This window comes from Polistes fuscatus, unplaced genomic scaffold (genome assembly GCF_010416935.1).
Source record: "Polistes fuscatus isolate 324 unplaced genomic scaffold, CU_Pfus_HIC Scaffold3, whole genome shotgun sequence".
Lineage (NCBI taxonomy): Eukaryota > Metazoa > Arthropoda > Insecta > Hymenoptera > Vespidae > Polistes > Polistes fuscatus.
This window is the reverse complement of record NW_025113107.1, coordinates 6,053,400-6,071,931: the sequence shown is the minus strand read 5'-3', so window position 1 is coordinate 6,071,931 and position 18,532 is coordinate 6,053,400. Positions and strand designations below refer to the sequence as shown.

The following is an 18,532-nucleotide window of genomic DNA, read 5'->3' as shown; positions in this document are numbered from 1 at the left end:
GATAATTAGTAAATTTGAATGGCTTGACTAATACCAAGGTTACGATTCTCGATTCATATATTTGTAAAGTCAATTATAAACGTTATTTTTTCAAGTATTTCTTTTATATATATATATATCTTTCTCGTTACAACACTACAATGGAAAAGTAGAAATCGCAATCGTATCGTACTTAATAATATCTATACAATGATACACATTTAACCGATAAATGCATAAAGGTAAATCGAATTTTAGAGAGCCGGTTTTGAGGTCAGGTCAATTCGGGATAACGCGGCCGGTAACAAGATGCGATGGTATAAGCAAGTATTATCCGTGAGTGTAATTCCGATCGGCACGATATAAATCTCGATTACGGGCCGGATTACCGACGTTTGCAAATATAGACACGCTAGCAGTACAAATTGTATATTATCCTTTACCCTCCACCTTCCTATACTCCTACCTTTACCCCTTTTCTCTCTGTCTCTCTTCCATTCAGTCCATAGTACATAGAAATTACGATGTAAACTGCGGATCCTTAATGCCGTTCCATATTTGCCAACAAGTCGTGTAAAATCGTACAACCGAAAAATTGGCTTTTCCTATAATCCCCAATTTATATGATATTTTTAAGTTTAATTTCGTTGATCCTGGATAATCAATCGATCGATGAAAATTTGTCATTTCCTCAAATTAATTAGATCAGAATCAAAATCTTTCCGTCTAAATTTCTAGAAATTGTAAAGCACGCTATACCATATTCCACGGTGCATTAAATTCCTCCTATTTTGATTATTTTCGGTTCCTATCGAAAAATTAGCTCTACACGTAACTCCAAATAGAAATATGAAATTTTAAAGTTAAATTTCACCAATCTATCTAAGATAATTCGTCATTTTGGCGATTAGTTCGACCCAAATCGAAATCCTTTTGTTAAAATTTGCAGAAATGGTAGAACACGCTATCCCTTGCACGGTGCACTTACATTCGTTCGATTTTAATCAAGCTCGCCGCATAATCTCAGGCTAAAACGTATTGACATCGAATTTACCGAAAAGAGTAGCTTGAGGGAGTTCGCGAGTTTCACCGCGGAGAATCGATAACGAGCGAGAGAACGAGCTAGAAAGAAAGAAAAAAAAAGAAAGAAAAAAAGAAAGAATGAAAGAGAGAGAAAGAGAGAGAGAGAAAGAGAAAGAGAAGGACAAAAATGAGTCTGCGGTACGCAAAGCGGAGCCAAAAGATTCTATCTTTGGAATCGACGTCGGAATCGTGTTTTTGGAACACGGCGTGGTTAGAACGGCGCCGAATAGAATCCGTTGAAAGTCGTTTCGAATGTATACACTTCGGTTCGTCGCACGTGACTCGTCGATGTTCGCTCGTCCGAGCGTAGAGTTTTCTCTTGGCAAACCTAAACCCCACACGCAAACGCACAATCGACACACGTAAACGCAACGAGAGCGCAAATTTTCAATTTTCCACATCGAATTTTGCGAGATTACAAATTTACCTTGATCATTCTCCTCCTCCGCTTGTTCTTCCCTACCAAAAAGGAAAATAAAATTACAAGAATAATACCAACTCGTTAAATTAGCTTAATCCATCGAGTTGCTTTCAGTGGAACAACCATATAAAAGAGTCTCCATTAGGTTCACCATTCTATGTGTATTCCCCTATTGTAGAAGACGGCTTGGAGACGAAAAGAAAGAAATAAAGAAACCAAGAAAAATAAAACGTTAAAGAAAACAAAAGAAATCAAGAAGGATGAAAGAAAGAAAGAAAACAAGTCGAAACATTCCAAGTCTATGCGATTTTTTCTATGAAATTTCTGGTCTCCCACGGAGCAAAGCAATGTCAGAGAGAAACCGAAGAACTTGCTTGGTGCAGACGTCAAAGCTTCTTCTACTTTCCTGCAGGATGGCTGGTAAGTATTGAAGAAGGTTGCCTATGAGAAGACGAAGAAAGAACGAAGACACAAAATAAAAAGAGAGAGAGAGAGAGAAAGAAGAAGGGAAGAAAAGGGTAAACGAAGGTCCAGGGAGGTCGAAGCGGCGTCTCTCAAGTCTTATTCTATCCTCTCTGTTTCTCTCTCCCCCCCCTCTCTCTCTCTCTTTTCTTTCTCTTCCTTTTATACTCTCGTAACTCTCCTTTGCTACTTCAAGACTATACCACGGTTACCACTTCACTGTACTATCTCTCTCCATCTCTGTCCGGGCTCACAAAACATCCAACTCTCGTCTCATCGTCGTCTTCATCCTTCTTCCGACTTAGCAGGTACCTACCTCCCAACCTACCTATCTCTCTCTCTCTCTCTCTCTCTCTTACCACCTCCCTCTCAAACATATCTGTATTTAGCAATTCACCTTCTTTCATTAGAAACGTTAATGATGACATCGTTTCTAATCGACCAACGTGCTCATACGCTATCGGCTATTATTAGTACTATAACGGTAGTGTATTTCGTGAACAAGTTCGCCGGATCAATTTGTCAGTTAATTTAATAAATGCATCTATCATTGACATATAATTAAAATTACAACGGCGGCTGGGAGTATACACACAATTAGCGACGAATATCCGCATATCGATCGTTGACGCGTTGCGTTAATTTACCTTCGATTGAATGTATGTCGCGAACAGTAAAAGAGAAAGAGAAAGGGAAAGAAAAAGAGAAAGAGAGAGAGAGAGAGAGAGAGAGAGAGAGAGAGAGAATCGCTGTTATTGAATTTACGTCAACGGAAAGGTATTCGAAGAAGAGTACCAAACAGATATCCTTCGACATCGATGGATCGATGAATTAGAATTTTATTGAAAAACAATATATATGTATAATAATAAAATACAAACTCTTTCCAATTGTTTTCTTTCATCTTTCATCTTATTTATATCATTCTTTGACTTTGTACTATATTAATGAAACGTCTAATAAAAAGTATGACCTCGTTTTGTACTCTCGTTTCAAGAATGTTTTAAAAATCTTCTGGTTAAAAATATACGCGAAAAATCTTCTTACTATTTTTTCCATAAATTATTTCGTGGACTTTTATTAAAGACGAATTTGGCTAATTATGTTCGTTGAGACGATTAACTTCTTCAATGAAAATAATCGAAAATTGAACGTCAGAAAATTTCTTTTGATAGTAATCGCATTGCCATTCGTATAATAGTCAAGTAAGTTTGAGAAAAAGTGGAACGAACGAGACTCGTTCTCTCATCTACATCGATATCCGCATTTCGACGTTATCGCGTTTCTATCTGTAACTTGGCCGAGTTTTAGAAACGATTCGCCGAAAAAAAGGCAATAGATTTATCGCGGCTATAAAGGAAAACGTCGGAATCACGTGTCTGACGATCATAATAATTTTCAGACACGATTATGACCTTCTTCGGAGAATTTGTAAAGCAACCCTTTTTCCTATGATCGATGCCTCCTACCTGGTGGGATGAAATCAAGTAAGAAAAAGTGAATAGGAGACCGAGATAGAGGGAATAAAGTTTCGTAAAGAAGAAAAGGGAAGAAAAAAAGAAAAGGAGGAGGAGTAGGAGGGGAGAAAGAAAAATTGAACGAATCTTTCGTACGATAAATCTACACGTATATTTATATTCTATCGCGTTTAAATATACGTACACATATGCCTACTACGTCTCGTGGAAACGTATTTCTCATTCGCCTAAGAAGAACATCGATCGTTGTTGGTGTAAATGTGATAAAGTGTGCTGCTTATAAGGTACCAACGTAAATTATGTGTATAAAAAAGGAAACAGATGTGTGCGTATGTGTGATATGTTTTAAAATCACACTATGATGATAACGACGACAACACAACGATGAGGGTTCGATACACTTCGTACATTAAAGTAAGGCGTCGAATAATCCACAATAAAATATTTCTAACTGCAATAATAGAGGTAGAGATAAAGAAAAAGAGAGAATGAGGAAGGAGAAGAGGAAAATAAAGAAGAAAAAAAGAAAGAAAGAAAGAAAACGGCAACGATCCTTCTTCGGTTGTCTCATATTCACGCGCGCGCGCATTTAGAAATCGTACATATTCATAATCTCCTCAATGTGCCTCGAAACGGTCCTTTCAAAGAGCTTTTATAAAAATTACTTGAAAAAATGAAGCTCCGAATCGAAAGAATCTCCGTTAGTGCGTTCACAGTATATATATATAGACAGCCCTATATACAAGCACCACACAAACGCGCGCCCGCGCGCGCGCATACTTGCCGGTAACCAATATATCGTCGGAAACTCGGCAAGTCATTTTTTCGTTTCTCCTTAGTCTTCCTCTCGTATTTTCTTTTTTATACGTTCTCCTTCATCTTTGCTCAACGATGTACATACGTAGGAAGAAAGAAGCCTTCCGTCGGTACCATCGCGCCATTTTTGTTGGTGCTTTTCAAAATCGAGTTTCCTGTTTTGTTTTTACTTTTGTATATTTTTTTCACGGTAGGACGCGTCAGCACGAATGTACGTACGTATGTATATATGTATGCACACCCACCATATATATACATATATATATATATATAAATACATACTCGCCGCGACCTCAAAATTAGCGCAGCAGGCGATTTCAAACCCATTCAAATGGTGGAAGCTTCCTTCTTCCTACCTTTTTCGTTCCATCTCGCGAAATTCGTAGCATTCATTCGATAGCCAACAAACCCGTGCCAACGAATGGTTCGAGACTAGCATGTTGTACAGTGTACGAACAAGCGAATGAGACAGCACAAAGAGTGAGTGAAAGAGAAGGAGAGAGAGAGGGAGAGAGAGAGAGAGAGGGTAAGATCTAATGGAGTAATGTAACTGCGACCGCAAACCCCCGTTCAACTTTTGAGAGACACCATATTGCGATAGCAATATATTACAAACTGTATTGGCCACGCCAATACCACAACGTAGAGCGTGTATTTCGTGAAACTAGTGTAGTTTAATTCAATTTCGACGAGACGAGATCTCTCTCTCTCTCTCTCTCTCCATTTCGTTGGATCGTTCTTTTAAAAAAAAAAATGTAAAAAACACGTTCGAACAAAACTTTAGCGAAATCGACGTTTCGTAATGCGTAAAAGCGATCAAGCGATTTGATTATCGATCAGGAAGATAAAAGATTAATATATGCCGTTGAACGATACAGAACGGGATAAATCGTGAGCACCTAGAATGCGAGAAGCAATAGAAGAAAACGCTCGGATCGAATCTTTTACAGGGTCTCGCATTCCTCTTCGATTTACGCTTGCATCCTGTGAATTTCATCCCGTTCCTCGGATGCACGAAATTAGCAAAAGGAAAAACGCGTGTTAACGAGTGAACAAGTGAAAAAAAACAAATGGGGGGAAAAAAAGAAAGAAAAAGAGAGAAACAATATAGGAGCCGATATTCGAATATATAATTCGTAGTCATTATTAAAATTGATGGAAATATTAATTATACGACGATACAAACAATATTAATATTTGATTTAACGAATACAAGTAGTAGTATATACGCGATAACGTTTTGTTGAAAAAGAAATTTACAAGAGAACGAATGAAAACACGATTTATCGTAAATATAACGCAGGACAAAGAAATAATGTTCGAAGAAATAAAAATAAAAGAAAAAAAAAGATATGCACCCCAAAAATTGCATACCCTTAAAGATCGATTGGAAGGATTTCTGTCTCGGTGAGTTCGTCTGCAAACACGACTGACGTGAGTTAAACAAGGATCGGCTAGATACGGTATGGAGGACGACGATCGGAAGAACTATTTCTACTACGTACCCCATTCGTCGAGAGTGGTGCGCGCGACGCGTTTTGCCAATATACTCCGTGTCCTCCTTTACACGTTCATCAATCTCCGGATGCAAGGCCAACGTCCAATTCCTTCCTAGTACAACAACGTCTCTTGGTGCACGTTCCTATATTCGTCGTACCAGCAGCACCACGACCACCACCACCTCCACCAACAGCAATAGCAGCGTCGTCCTCGTCTTCGTCCTTGTCGTCCTTGTCGTCCTTGTCGTCCTTGTCGTCCTCCTCCTCGACGTCGTGTAACAGTAATGGTAATATATCGTAGTAGTTGCTTTGACGACGTTAGGATACTCGTTCTTTGTCACAGAAAATCCTTTTTCACACACCACACCTACGCGAGAAGTCTCTCAACAACGAAACACACGAGAGAAAACAATTCACGCGATACTAAACCGGCGACTTTTTCGTAACCTATCTTTCGTGCGTTGCTGATCGAATATCCAAACGAAATAAAAGACAAAGTATACAAATTATTCAACGAAACGTAATTGCCAAAAATTTCTTTTCAAACGAAAACGACTAATTTTGTTCATTCGTATTGTTTCTCTTGATCTGAGGTATTACACTAATATGTCAAAGAAATGAAAACAAACAGAACTATGATATCTAATATAAATCAATTATTATTTTCTCTTTTTTTTATATTTCCCTTGTTTGTCTTTCTTTCTGATTATGTATATTTATCTGTCTCTCAGTCTATCGTATCTCTATTTCTCTCCTTTTATATCTATCTATCTATCTCTGTAACCCTATAAAGGAGTCGACGAGAGTTCAATCGCGGTTCGCCGATGACTGCCGATGACGCTCGGCTACGGGCTCGGCCGGCACGGCAGCGCGACGACCAATCCCTCTGTTTGCGCACGCGCACTCGCCCCGACTGCCACCCTTCCTCCCTCTTTACACCCTCTTCATCCCTTACCTTCATCCTATGCCAATCGCGTCGCGAGAGATCGCGCGACGACGGACCTTTTATCGCGACTTTTCCAAAGATTGACTTTTCTAATCATCGAATAACGCCTTTTGTTATCTATCTATGTCATTTAACGTGGTTGGTTCTATTTCTTTTTTTTTAATTGTTCGTCCTAACCAAGAATCCCTATCGTTAACAAGATTCGTTGATTATTTTCAATCAAATGAATATTCTTAATTAACAAACTGACAAAAAAAAAAGAGAAGAAAAAAATATACAATGATATTTTTATCATAGTTGATAAAATGATCAATGAAAACTGTAAACATTCGGTTGGACCGATGCGGTAAGTAACAAATACGAGTACAACCGCAATCGTGACCGCTAATTTAATTGATTGGACGCGTTCGGTTCGATGCCCGGCTGGATACCAACCGTGCATTACGATTGACCCCTTGTAAAACGTGCCGGATCAATGAGGAAAAAATTCGTGCTACATACATTACGTATGGACGACGTTTAAGAGCCAAATACGCAATGGAAGTGGAAGAGGAAACATTTAGATATTATCCGATACCGCAAAGAAACGTTCCGAACTCTTCAGACTTTACATACCAGATAAAAGCCTTGAATAAAATGGCAAACATGAGAGAGAGAGAGAGAGAGAGAGATCCGTTCGTCGAAAAGTACAAGTATGTTCATTCTTATAAAATATTTTGCTATTCAATATAAAAGATATATTAAGAATTATCCGTAATATGATAAAATGTGATATCATCTAAATAATTTTTATAAAATATTAACTAAATATTAGATATCGAAAATAAACAAAAACGCAATTGGTAGTATTAATATCGATTGGAGTAATAAAACTTAATGCGTAAATAACCAATGCGTTTTACAACGAGAAAAAGAACAAAAAGGTCGTCTTAAAATTTCTCTCCCTCTCTCTTTTTCCATCCCTAAAGAAATCGAGGACACTCCTTCGAAGCTAAAAGTACGAACGTGATCCTTCGAAAAACGGTGAGAGAGGAAAGATTGGTGCCATACGAAACGGTTTTACGGGAATGCGTGTATACATACGGGAGAGACAGAAAGTACTTTTTTCGATACTAACGCGTTCTCACGTTCGACGGGTACGTGCTGTACTAGTATTGACATATGTCATTGACACGTGTCAGCTGGATATGTACGACCACCCTTAAGTGGTTCCCGGTAACTTTTGGCACCCCTCCTCGCACGAGTGTGCAAGTACAGCCCTACATACACATACAACAAATACTCATACACAAATATATATAAACATATACGCATATACTTACACCAACTAAAACTCATGCATTTTCCGCCCTATTTGATAAAACGTTTAAATGCAACTCTCATGATACTCTCTCTTCTTATCTCCTCCCTTTACTTCATTGCGGTTTGCTTACTACATCTTAGGGTGTATCTTTCTAATCTTACATGGAACACGAACCCTCGGCTATGTTGACATCGGCAAGAGAGAGATTGTGTGATAGAGGACGATAGGAAGAGATACGTCTAAAGTACCTTCGAAACATGAGTAATGTAAATCGTGTCCTTACAAGATAAAACTATTCAACAAGGGTGGGCAAATTCTTTCCTGTAGTTAGCAGCACGTTCCTCATCATCAATCAATCTGTTACCTCGCTATTTGAGTTCACTAGTCACCACTTCATGGAATTTATTAAAACCTTGTTAAAAACAAAATCCGTGTGACTCAGAAAGCAAGCTTATATCATATTGTGGGAATCGTCTCATTTTATTGACGAACAGCGTTACCAAATCGAATTTAAAAAAATCGAATAATAATAGTAGGGGAAAGAATATAGTTGCAATAGTTGTTAAGTTTAGGTTAGGTTAGAAACGCGACGACGTATCATAAGGCATAAATCATGTCATGCTACCAACTGACGTAATTATAGAGTGGCAATAAGAGTAATATGACGTCATATTAATCCCTCGTGAGGGATTTCTCCCGGCAATGCTATTCACGAGCAGACAGTTGCCGATCTATTGGAAAATATCCATACAAATGTTTATTGTCGAATGTCATCTCTGACCACGCTGTATGTTTCTCTTTCTGTTGTTTTTATTGCTTTATTATTTTATTACGACAGTTGCAGTCAAATCGCGTAATAGTGGGGGAGACCATTGCTCGGGACTATATATATATATATAAAGTTTGTATTTTTATTTTATTATTTTTTTCTTTTTTCTTTCTTTTTTATCAAGTAATATTTATTTAATTTACTTATTGTGTTTCATTAAAACTAAAAGAAGTTGCAGATTACCATCTCAAAACTTGGAAAATTTGTCTAGGCTTCCTTTCAATTAATATTTCCAGGACTTTCATTCGACTCTGTTTCATCTTTTAAGAACAAGGGGGAAAAAATTAAAAGATTGTTTTTTCTCGCACATTAGGCAAAGTTCCCGAATAGACGAGCTAGTACAAGCCGGCACTGTTCCAATTCCTTTCTCAAAAGTACCTGCTTCGCTCTCAGAATGCTCGATTGAGTTTACGAACGCGTTTGCACACCCGAACACGCTGAAACTAAGTTTAAAGGAACGTCTGAAAGTTCTTTCCTTCCGCTTGACGCTATAAAGTCGACCTAATAATGCATTTTCTTTTTTATCTTTTTCCAAGGCTTTTTCTTTTCTCTACTTTTTTTTTCTTGTGTTTTATTTATTTATTTATCTCTTTCTTTTTCTTATCTTTGGTCACTTCTTTTTCAAACAAACGCCCGAAGAAGTTTCTTTGCAGAAAATTTGGCAAGGGACTTTTTCTTCTTCTTCTTCTTCTTCTTCTTCTTTCGGAAAACAACATTAGAGAGAAATAAAAAGACTGATTTTATTTTTCTAAACGATTAACGTATCTACTACTCGCAAAACAAACGCAACGAAAATTCTACCTACCCTACCCAATGTCCTCCTCCTCCTCCACTCCCCCTCAACCGCTCAGGTTGTTGTACCGACCATATCACGCTTCATGCTCGACCATACAAACATCGTATTAGTATTACGTGCTTAATTTAGCCGCGAGTCATTAATTATCTAACAGCGCTCGTGTATGCTACGCGCATTAACTTAGCCACGTGCACCGTTCTCTCCATGTAATAACGATCACAGACAGAATTGATTCGACTCGTTGACCCGTGTAAGCATCCCCTATTCGCAAATAGATATTTACTATGCGATTTAGCGCGAAAAGAACGTTCGGAAGTTCCTCTATCAAATTAAATTATTGGATGTTAACTCTATCCACATAACGATAATAAGATATACTAGAAAGGGAAATTTTTAAAGGTATTTATTATATTTTGTATTCTTGTTTAAGTATTAATTGGTTCTGTCTTACGGTTCAACAAACACTTCCATGTTTATAATGAAAAAAAAAAAAGAAATATGAAAATAATTTTTTGAAGATAGCGAAGTAAAGAAGATTTATTGATATATAAATTCAATAATGCAATAATAATGACGATTTATACAAAAAGCAAAATTCAAAAAGCACAATTTATTTAATACGCAATTAGCGTTCATCGGATGAGACGCTTAACTGAATATTGAATTTAATTTTTAAAAGACCGCAACTGAATATCGCAATTTTCTGCTATTTAAATGTGTGTTAATATACAAAAAAATATTGCTTCTTAATATTATACATAAAACTATTTTTGTTAAAATTTAAAACAAAAATTTAACGTTTAATCTTTTGAATTAAGATGATTAACATGCTATTATCCACTCTGTTATGAGATAAACAATGTCTATGTTTAATAGTCTTAATAATTAATAATTATTCTGTAATAGTGATAATAAAATGAAACCTAATAGAAATGGATAGAAAGTATGTGAAAGGATTAGAGAGATCGAAACAAATAGGAGGCAAAATAAAAAGAATCCTTCTAAAACGTTAGCTGCTACTGCTTACATTGCATCGATACAGTAAGTATGGTCAAACGTATATATATATATATATACATATACGACGGAGATGCATCGACGCATTGGTGACCTAAATCGGAATTTATTAAAGTACAAAGTATAAAGGTTATCAGAGAAAAATGGTGGAACGTTGGAAGATCGTGTCTGGTCATAAGTAGCGATCTTAGATAGTGGGCGGACCACAACGTGGTTGCATAAAATATATTCTCGTATACGGTACGTATATGTATATAATAGTATATATAGTCCTATATGTCCCGAAGCTTTCTCTTCTCTTTCTTTCTAAGTAAGACAAGTACCTATATATACATATACATAACACGTACACGTACACGAGTGCAAGTACACAACGTCCATCACGTTCATAGCTACATATATATACAAAGAAAGAGAGTATATGACAAAGATAGGAAACGTAATAGTACATATACACTGACGAGCGCATAGCTGCGATGTCTATGGCTACGTCAAATTATTCTTACACAGATAACTCCACTCAAAGACGTCTGAAAGGAATACTTTAATACACGCAATATAGAAAATTACGTAAACGAGGAAAGAAATCTTGCAAAGAAGAACATTTCAAGGAATTCCATAGAAATTGAAATAAAGACATACTGAAAAATAAGAAGAAAAAAATAACAAACTGATGATAAGTACTCCGATTTGATCGTATTCGAGAACGATTTTTATCTTGTTTTTTTTTTTTATTTTTTTGCTCAATGCTTAAGATATATACTTATACACGTACCTACATACATACCTACCTACCTACCTACCTACCTACCTACCGATTTTCAAGATCGAGAAGATAAAGCTGCTGACTCACGGAAGTAGGTTCGATTTATGTAGAACCGAAAGTACTGTTAGCAGCGATATAAATTATAATCCATTCGGTGGTGCTCTGGCGGTGCTGGAAACGTAATTCAACGAACAGCGTAACTCGGTGGCACGGCGGCATACTACATAGCGTATATATATATAACCGGTAGCATAGAATTATTCGTATGCAGATAATTCGGCTTAACGACGCCTATAAGCGGTACTTTAACGCACACGATATGGAAGATTACTCTAATAAAGTATATATACCTTTGTGTTATTCGATCGAACGGCCCTTTCCTCTCTCTTTCTCTCTCTCTCTCTCTCTCTCTCTCTCATTTTCTCTCACCTACGTTTCAGAGAATTTCCTTGGTTACTTATCTCTTGCCAACGAAAGCACGATTTTACGTTCGCTTTTCACTTTATGACCCTCCAAATCGTATAATAACTGTAATCGAAAGAACACTTAGATATTTATAAATATCAACATTACTATCGTATAATATATTATCACTTTTAAAAACTATTCTATTGTCGGTGAAGAAACAACGTTAAGGAACTCGCTTGATCGATCGTTGACTTCTCTCTCCTCTCTCTCTCTCTCTTTTTCTAGGAAGCATGATTAATGAATCGACTTCTCACGACTCGAGTTATAAAAGAAAGTTCAACGAGAAATACGCGAAAATAATCGCGAATTAAATCTAGAAAACGTACCTTTTCATTTTCATTAACGAATGTCGAATATTGAATATTTTTTTTTATATTTTTCTATCTTTGTTTTCGAAAGAAAGAGAGAGCGAGAGAGAGATTATGATCATCGTATATATTTCTCAATGGGATTTCGAAAAAAAAAGAAAAATAAAAAAAGAATACAAGCCGAAATCATTTTGACGCATACGATTATAAGTTTGCATATTCTCGCATGGTGTTATTTTCACGATACTCGCGAACAGGATAACTCGTTCGCCGTTGTTCGATGCACAAATTTAAAACGTGGAAACAAGCTTGCAAACAACAAGGATCCCTCCTCTTTTTTCCTTCCTTCTCTTTCTCTCTCTTTTCATTCTAGCTTTTACCGATTCAAGCTTCTCTACCTTTTAGTAAACCAGAATAAGAAAAGCCACGAAAACGGTAGAAAAGTATTGAAGGGCGTAGTTTAAAATGGTATTGATGTGCGCGTCGTATAACGAGAGGAAACAGAAGGAGGAGGAGGAGGAGGAAGAAAAAGAAAAAGAAGAAGAAAAAGAAGAAGAAAAAGAAGAACACACACAGAAAGAGAGAGAGAGAGAGAGAGAGAAAGAGTATAACCGGAGTAGGAAATGGGAAAATGAAATGAACCGTGAATAATTATGTATTACTCTCTTTTAATGCTTTACGGTTTACAAGGATAACACACGGATGCTTGGAAAATATTAACGTCAAAGGTGCCTCCTTCATTTCCTCAACCTTCTATCTAACGCGCATGCTTCTTTTCTCGTAAGATCTAAGATCGTAGGATTCATGAGAGAAAGAGAAAGATAAAGAGAGAGAAAGAGAGAAAATGAAAGAGAAGGAGCTTTGACGTATAACGATCTTTTTTGGAGTAACCAAGCGCATCTTTCGAAGCGTAGACGAAACGACTCGGAAGAAAAATCGACATTTAATGTGAAAGAGTTTTGAGAGAAAGGAAGATGAAAAGAGGATAACTGGAGGAAGAGAATGATAGGAAAGAAAGAATGAATGATCGAAAAATACGTAGCGCGGTGGTGGGTGGTGTGTCTATCACGTTAAGATAAAAGAAAGAAAACGGAAAAATAAAATAAAAGAATAAGATAGAACGGAAGAGAAAGAGAGACAGAGTGAGAGATGGTAATATGGAACGTTTACGGAAAAGAGGAACAAACGCGGCCACAAATTTCTTACGTCCATATTGTAAATCTAGATAAAACCTTTGCGGAACGTGAATTCAGCGTTGTCGACGCTCGTAGAGAGAAACAGGCTAAGGGTTTCCAAATCGCTTTATAAGTGGCCGCGCTCGGATTATCGCTACAGCTTGTACGTTACGTGCTTAGAAATGCTTTTGAAATAACGCGCACGTACGCGCTTTACCACGAAAGCCAATTGATTTATCCGTTCTCCCGTCGTGTTGTAGCATTCTCGAGGTGTCGAAGTTCTGTCGGAAAGAAAAGCTACGGCCACCGAACTGAATGAGTGTGAGAGAGAAAAAACGAAAGAAAGAACGAATCAAAGAGAAAAAGAAAGAAAGAAAGAAATAGAGAGAGAGAGAGAGAGAGTGAGAGATAGATAGATAGATAGATAAAGAGAGGGAAGCCTTAAGTATCCCTCGCTTGTTCACCCTGTGTTCGACAAACTATCGACAAAGAAGTTTTAAAGCTGACTGAAAGTACTCACCGACGACGAGAGACGAATGACTCGCGCGACTTTTGCTCACGTAAAACTCACCCTTCTATGCATAGATCTTTGTACAACCCTCCTTTCTTTTCACCCCTCTCCTCTCCTTCTCCTGCCCCCTCCTCTCTCTCTCTCTCTCTCTCTCTCCTTTCTCTTGTTCTTTCTCCTCTGTAATTTCTTCGTCTTATTCCTTTTCTTTTTTATTTTCCTTTTTTTCCTATTTATTTTTTATTTCTTAGCTCCTTCGACTTCCTCTTCTCCTCTTCCTTTTTTCTTCTTTTGCCCTTTCGCGCGAACAGAAAAAAAGAAAAACTTCCAGTACCTTCAAAGTTAGTAGGTAGGAAAGGAAAGACATCGCTTTATTATTCCGGAAAGCCGTGGAAATAATAAAGAAACCGAATGTAAAGGATTCATAGTCACACCTCACCTACTTCGCACCTTATTTTCCTCGATTACTTATACGATACATTCTTTTCTTGCAAATCAGAACGTTATTTACAGATACTTCCGGTAAATAACGTCCATTGTAATCTAAATCGAAAAATTCGCACACAAATATCCGCCTGATTATTAAATTTGACCATTGAAAATATCAAAAATACCTATATCAAGTAAAAGAAGGAGAAGCAAAAATAAAATAAAAGAAATACGAGGATACTTTTAGATAGCTTATCGTTCTACTTTTCTTTTTATATTTTATCTTCTTAATTGAAATCGTTCGATAGTTCGTTAAAGGCGAATGAAGTTTATTCCAAAAAAGATTTGACGAGATTTTAGCAGCGAGCGCGTTCTCCGTTGGGACCTTTAAAGTCTTTAAAATTCAATGGAATCATCGATCGACCAATTATATGCATTAACATATCCGAAGGACTTGGAATAAAACTAAACGATAGCTCTATTATCCGTAAAGAATAAGGGGGCAACCGTTTTCACGAGTGAAGGAACTAACGACGAACGATTTACGATGTCAAGGATCGGTTCGCGAATAAAATCGTGGCTTGGTTTCTTGCAAGTGTGGAGAGATAAAGGCAACAGTACATTCTATGCATATATACGAACGTATACGTGTATGCGTGTATGTGCGCGCGAACGGAAAGAGCGGAAGAGTAGAAAAGTAGTAGCAGTAGATGAGGGAAGTTTCAAGAAGGAGAAGAGGAAAAAGAGAGAGAGAGAGAGAGAGAGAAAGAAAGAGATCGATTTCAAAGTCGTGACGTACTGACCCGCACGACGAACCTCACCAACGTCGACAAATCGTCCGTGAAATAGAGAAATTCACGAGGATTTTGTGGTAGAGTCGTAGCCATTTCCGACGTTTCATACAACCACGAAAGATCTCCTTGTTAACATTCAGAAGAGCATGGGAAAAGACGCGCTCGCGCGTTTATTTTCACGTTCGCGTTCGCATTTCGTAAAAAAAAAAAAAAAAAGAAGAAAACAAAAGAAGAAAAAACAAAAAGAAATAAAAAATAAAAATAGAAAAAATTTCGCGTGGGCAAATAAAAGGAAAATGGAAGAGGTCGGATACTTGGCTCTTGGACTGTGTATGTATTATATGCCAAACTATTGAGAGAAAGAGAGAAAGAATGAGCGAGCGAGGAAGGGGGGAGGATGGGAATGGGAAAGGGTATACGAACCGCACATATGTATATACGTAAAATATGTATAATAAACACGACGGCCAAGGCAAGCTCGCGCGCTTGCGTGTGCTTGTCGGGAAAAGCACGAGTGCTCTGGCACTGTGCACCATGGTGGGGAGCTTTTGGATCGATCCTTCGGCCTTTATCTGTGGTGGTACGTCTACCCTCGAGTAGGTAGGTCCTTCATTCGTAAAGGCTGGTCAGCCTCCGTCAATGGATGCAACCGCCTTGACGACCGGATGCTCTTTCTTACTTTGTACCCTTTATTACAGAAGAAAGATGGTGCATCCTCTTTTTTCGACTACTATGCATCATCAGTATATTCGAGAAATTGTATTCGAAAGAACACCAGTACGAGAAACGTACTACCTTTTGAACAAATTTCCATTTGTGAAACTATTGATTCGCGATCCCCGTGCGAGAAGTACGATTTAAACTATTCGTCCGATTTTTAAACGAAAATTAATTATTTCTCTTGTCCTAGTTTCTCAACTTCATTCGATATTTCTCGACTCTGAAAAGTACGACATTTAAAGAATATATTTTTTGTCTTCCTTTTTTCTTTTTCCGTTTCTTTTTCTATTTGCTTTACTTCTTTTTTTTTTTAATGGATCGATTACAGGTACATCGTCTCACGTCTTTAATTTGTAACGAGTTTCGATTTACCGAAAGCCGAATGAAAGTTGCATGAGGAGATACGAGGAAAAGTTATCGAAGCGGAAAACGAGTACAATTTCTGGATGAATTCTTCTTCTCCGTCGCGTCTCGTGAGCTTCCGAAAGGAATGATTAATGAGTTACATTCGCTGCGTACGAGAAAGAGAGAGGATAAAAAAAAAGAGAAAGAGAAAGAGGGAGAAAGAGAATTGAAAGAAATTTCAATAAATACCAACGACCATGACTATAACGTATCATGCTCTTGAAAATTAATTAGTAAATATCCTCGAAAGTAACGGCGGCGACACAGCTACAAAGACATATTCACAAATGAAAAAGAGCGAGTGAGAAAGGAAAGAAGCAAATTGAGAAATAAATTACATTGTAATTTCCAGAAGGACGAGTGATCACTCGTAAATCCTTATCGCAATTATTATCGCATAAGTGGATTTTATTAGTCACAATTAAAGAATCGGACGTATTGGAATTACCGAGAGAAAGAGGGGGAAGAGAGAGAGAGAGATTAATATATTGAAGAGAGGACAATCTTCGTAAAATAGATTAAAAAGGCCAAATTTTCGCTTATACTCGACGAAATAATTGTATCGTTGTAAATGTCAATTTAATCATTTATCGACTTCTATGCGATATGAATCTTTGATACGGTAGATAAAATGATATATATTTCTAATGAATTATGTATTAACGTTTGAAAATCAATGATTTAGAACATATATTTGTCTTCCCTTTTTCAATAAATCAAATAAAATTAAATAACAAACTTGACTATTTGCGCAAATCGTCGATCTAATATTAAATATGTATTTGTTAGGTAGTAGCACGGTATTAGATTAGACGTAAATATAATTGATACAAACGTGGAAATTTACATATTTCGGGGAAACAAACTGGTCCGGGTTTTAGCTGTGTCACCGCGCTTTATACCACGCTTAACCTCTTTTCTTATGTTAGCCTGCTTATCAAGTAATATTTGTACTCGAGTTTAATTTTCCTAAATGAAAACCAGAGATGCGCTCTGATGAGACTCACTCCGTCCCCGTTGACTCCAATTTCGCGATAATCTACGACGTGCAACGCTCTAATTTTGTCTTTCTCCGTACTAAATGACCTTGTTAAAGTAAAGCTATGGCGATTTTCGAAAAGCTTCTGAGGAAGAACGAGAAAAGTGGGGAAAGTAGTGGGGAGAGAGTATAATAAACCTGAAACTACGGTAAATACGCGATTAAGAAGAAGGAACTAAGGGAATAGTTTTGCTTTCTTTTTCCTTAATTTCGTTTCGTTTCGTATTATTTTTCCTTTCTCTTTTCCTTTTCCTTACTCTTTTTATTTTCTATTTTTTGTCTTTCTTCTTCTTCTTCTTCTTCTTCTTCTTCTTTCGAAGGAAGACGATCGAGTGAAATAAGGGCAAATACCATTTCCGAGTAACGTTCAACCAATCGCGACTACCGTAAGGGCAGAATGCATTGCGGCGCACTTAAAATCTTTTTTACGACCCTCTACAATCCTATTACGAAGCCCGTTGTACTCGCCTCCCTCGCGTTCTTTGCGACTCTGTTTCCACGCGCTCGAATTCTATCAGCCTCTCTCTTTCTCTCTCTTTCTCATTCTCACTTTTACTCAATCTCCCTATTTCACTCTTTCTCTCGATCCTTCTCGACCTATTGTACTCTTTACGAGAAGACTTTATACGTTTTTCAGTACGTTAGATGAAAACACATGCTACCACGTGATAACGTTTTACCACTATTAAACATCGGATACCTTTATCGATCTACCATATTGATATAACAACGACGTAATATCATAAATCCATAACACTCCATTTAATTCGATATAAATTCAGATAAAGAGAAACGCGAGAACGGATGATTCTTCGTGGGCCGATCGAGCCGAAAATTTTCGTCTGCCAGTTTCGTAAGGTACGAAACTTCGTATAGACGAGTACGATAATCCAAAAGAGAAAGAGACACATTTCGAAATGGGAAAGTATTTAGAAAGTAAACTTGTTCGTACCGACGATTAGCTGAAGTCGAAATACGGAAATACAACGTGCAAAGGTTGAAAGTTAAGCAGGAAGGCATAAGCCCTTCGGCTTTCTCACCTCCCTATTTTGGAAAATCGAATGAAACGAACGTTGGCGTGTTCTATCAAATTGCAAATCACTTAACCAGCAGTTTATGTAAATGCGTATTGCTCGGCGCGTATTCCACGGCGTTTACGGTTCGAATATATACAGGCTTCTTTGTTTTTCTTTGCTTAACATAACTGAGCGAGCACCTCCTAGCGTTCACTCGTTTCCTCTTTCTCTCTCTCTCTCTCTCTCTCTCTTTCGCTCACTCTTTTTACCCCTCA

At 37.4% G+C, this 18,532-nt stretch overlaps 1 protein-coding gene across 1 annotated transcript in view; it reads right to left on the bottom strand.

Moving 5' to 3' along the window:
- The window catches only part of LOC122519562, a 234,192-nt gene extending 227,768 nt beyond the window's left edge, over positions 1–6,424 (bottom strand). The window contains exon 1 of the mRNA XM_043639091.1: positions 5,745–6,424. The gene's annotated coding sequence lies outside the window, so the exon portion shown is untranslated. The remainder of the gene's footprint in view (positions 1–5,744) is intronic.
- Between the last annotated feature and the right edge of the window lie 12,108 nt (positions 6,425–18,532).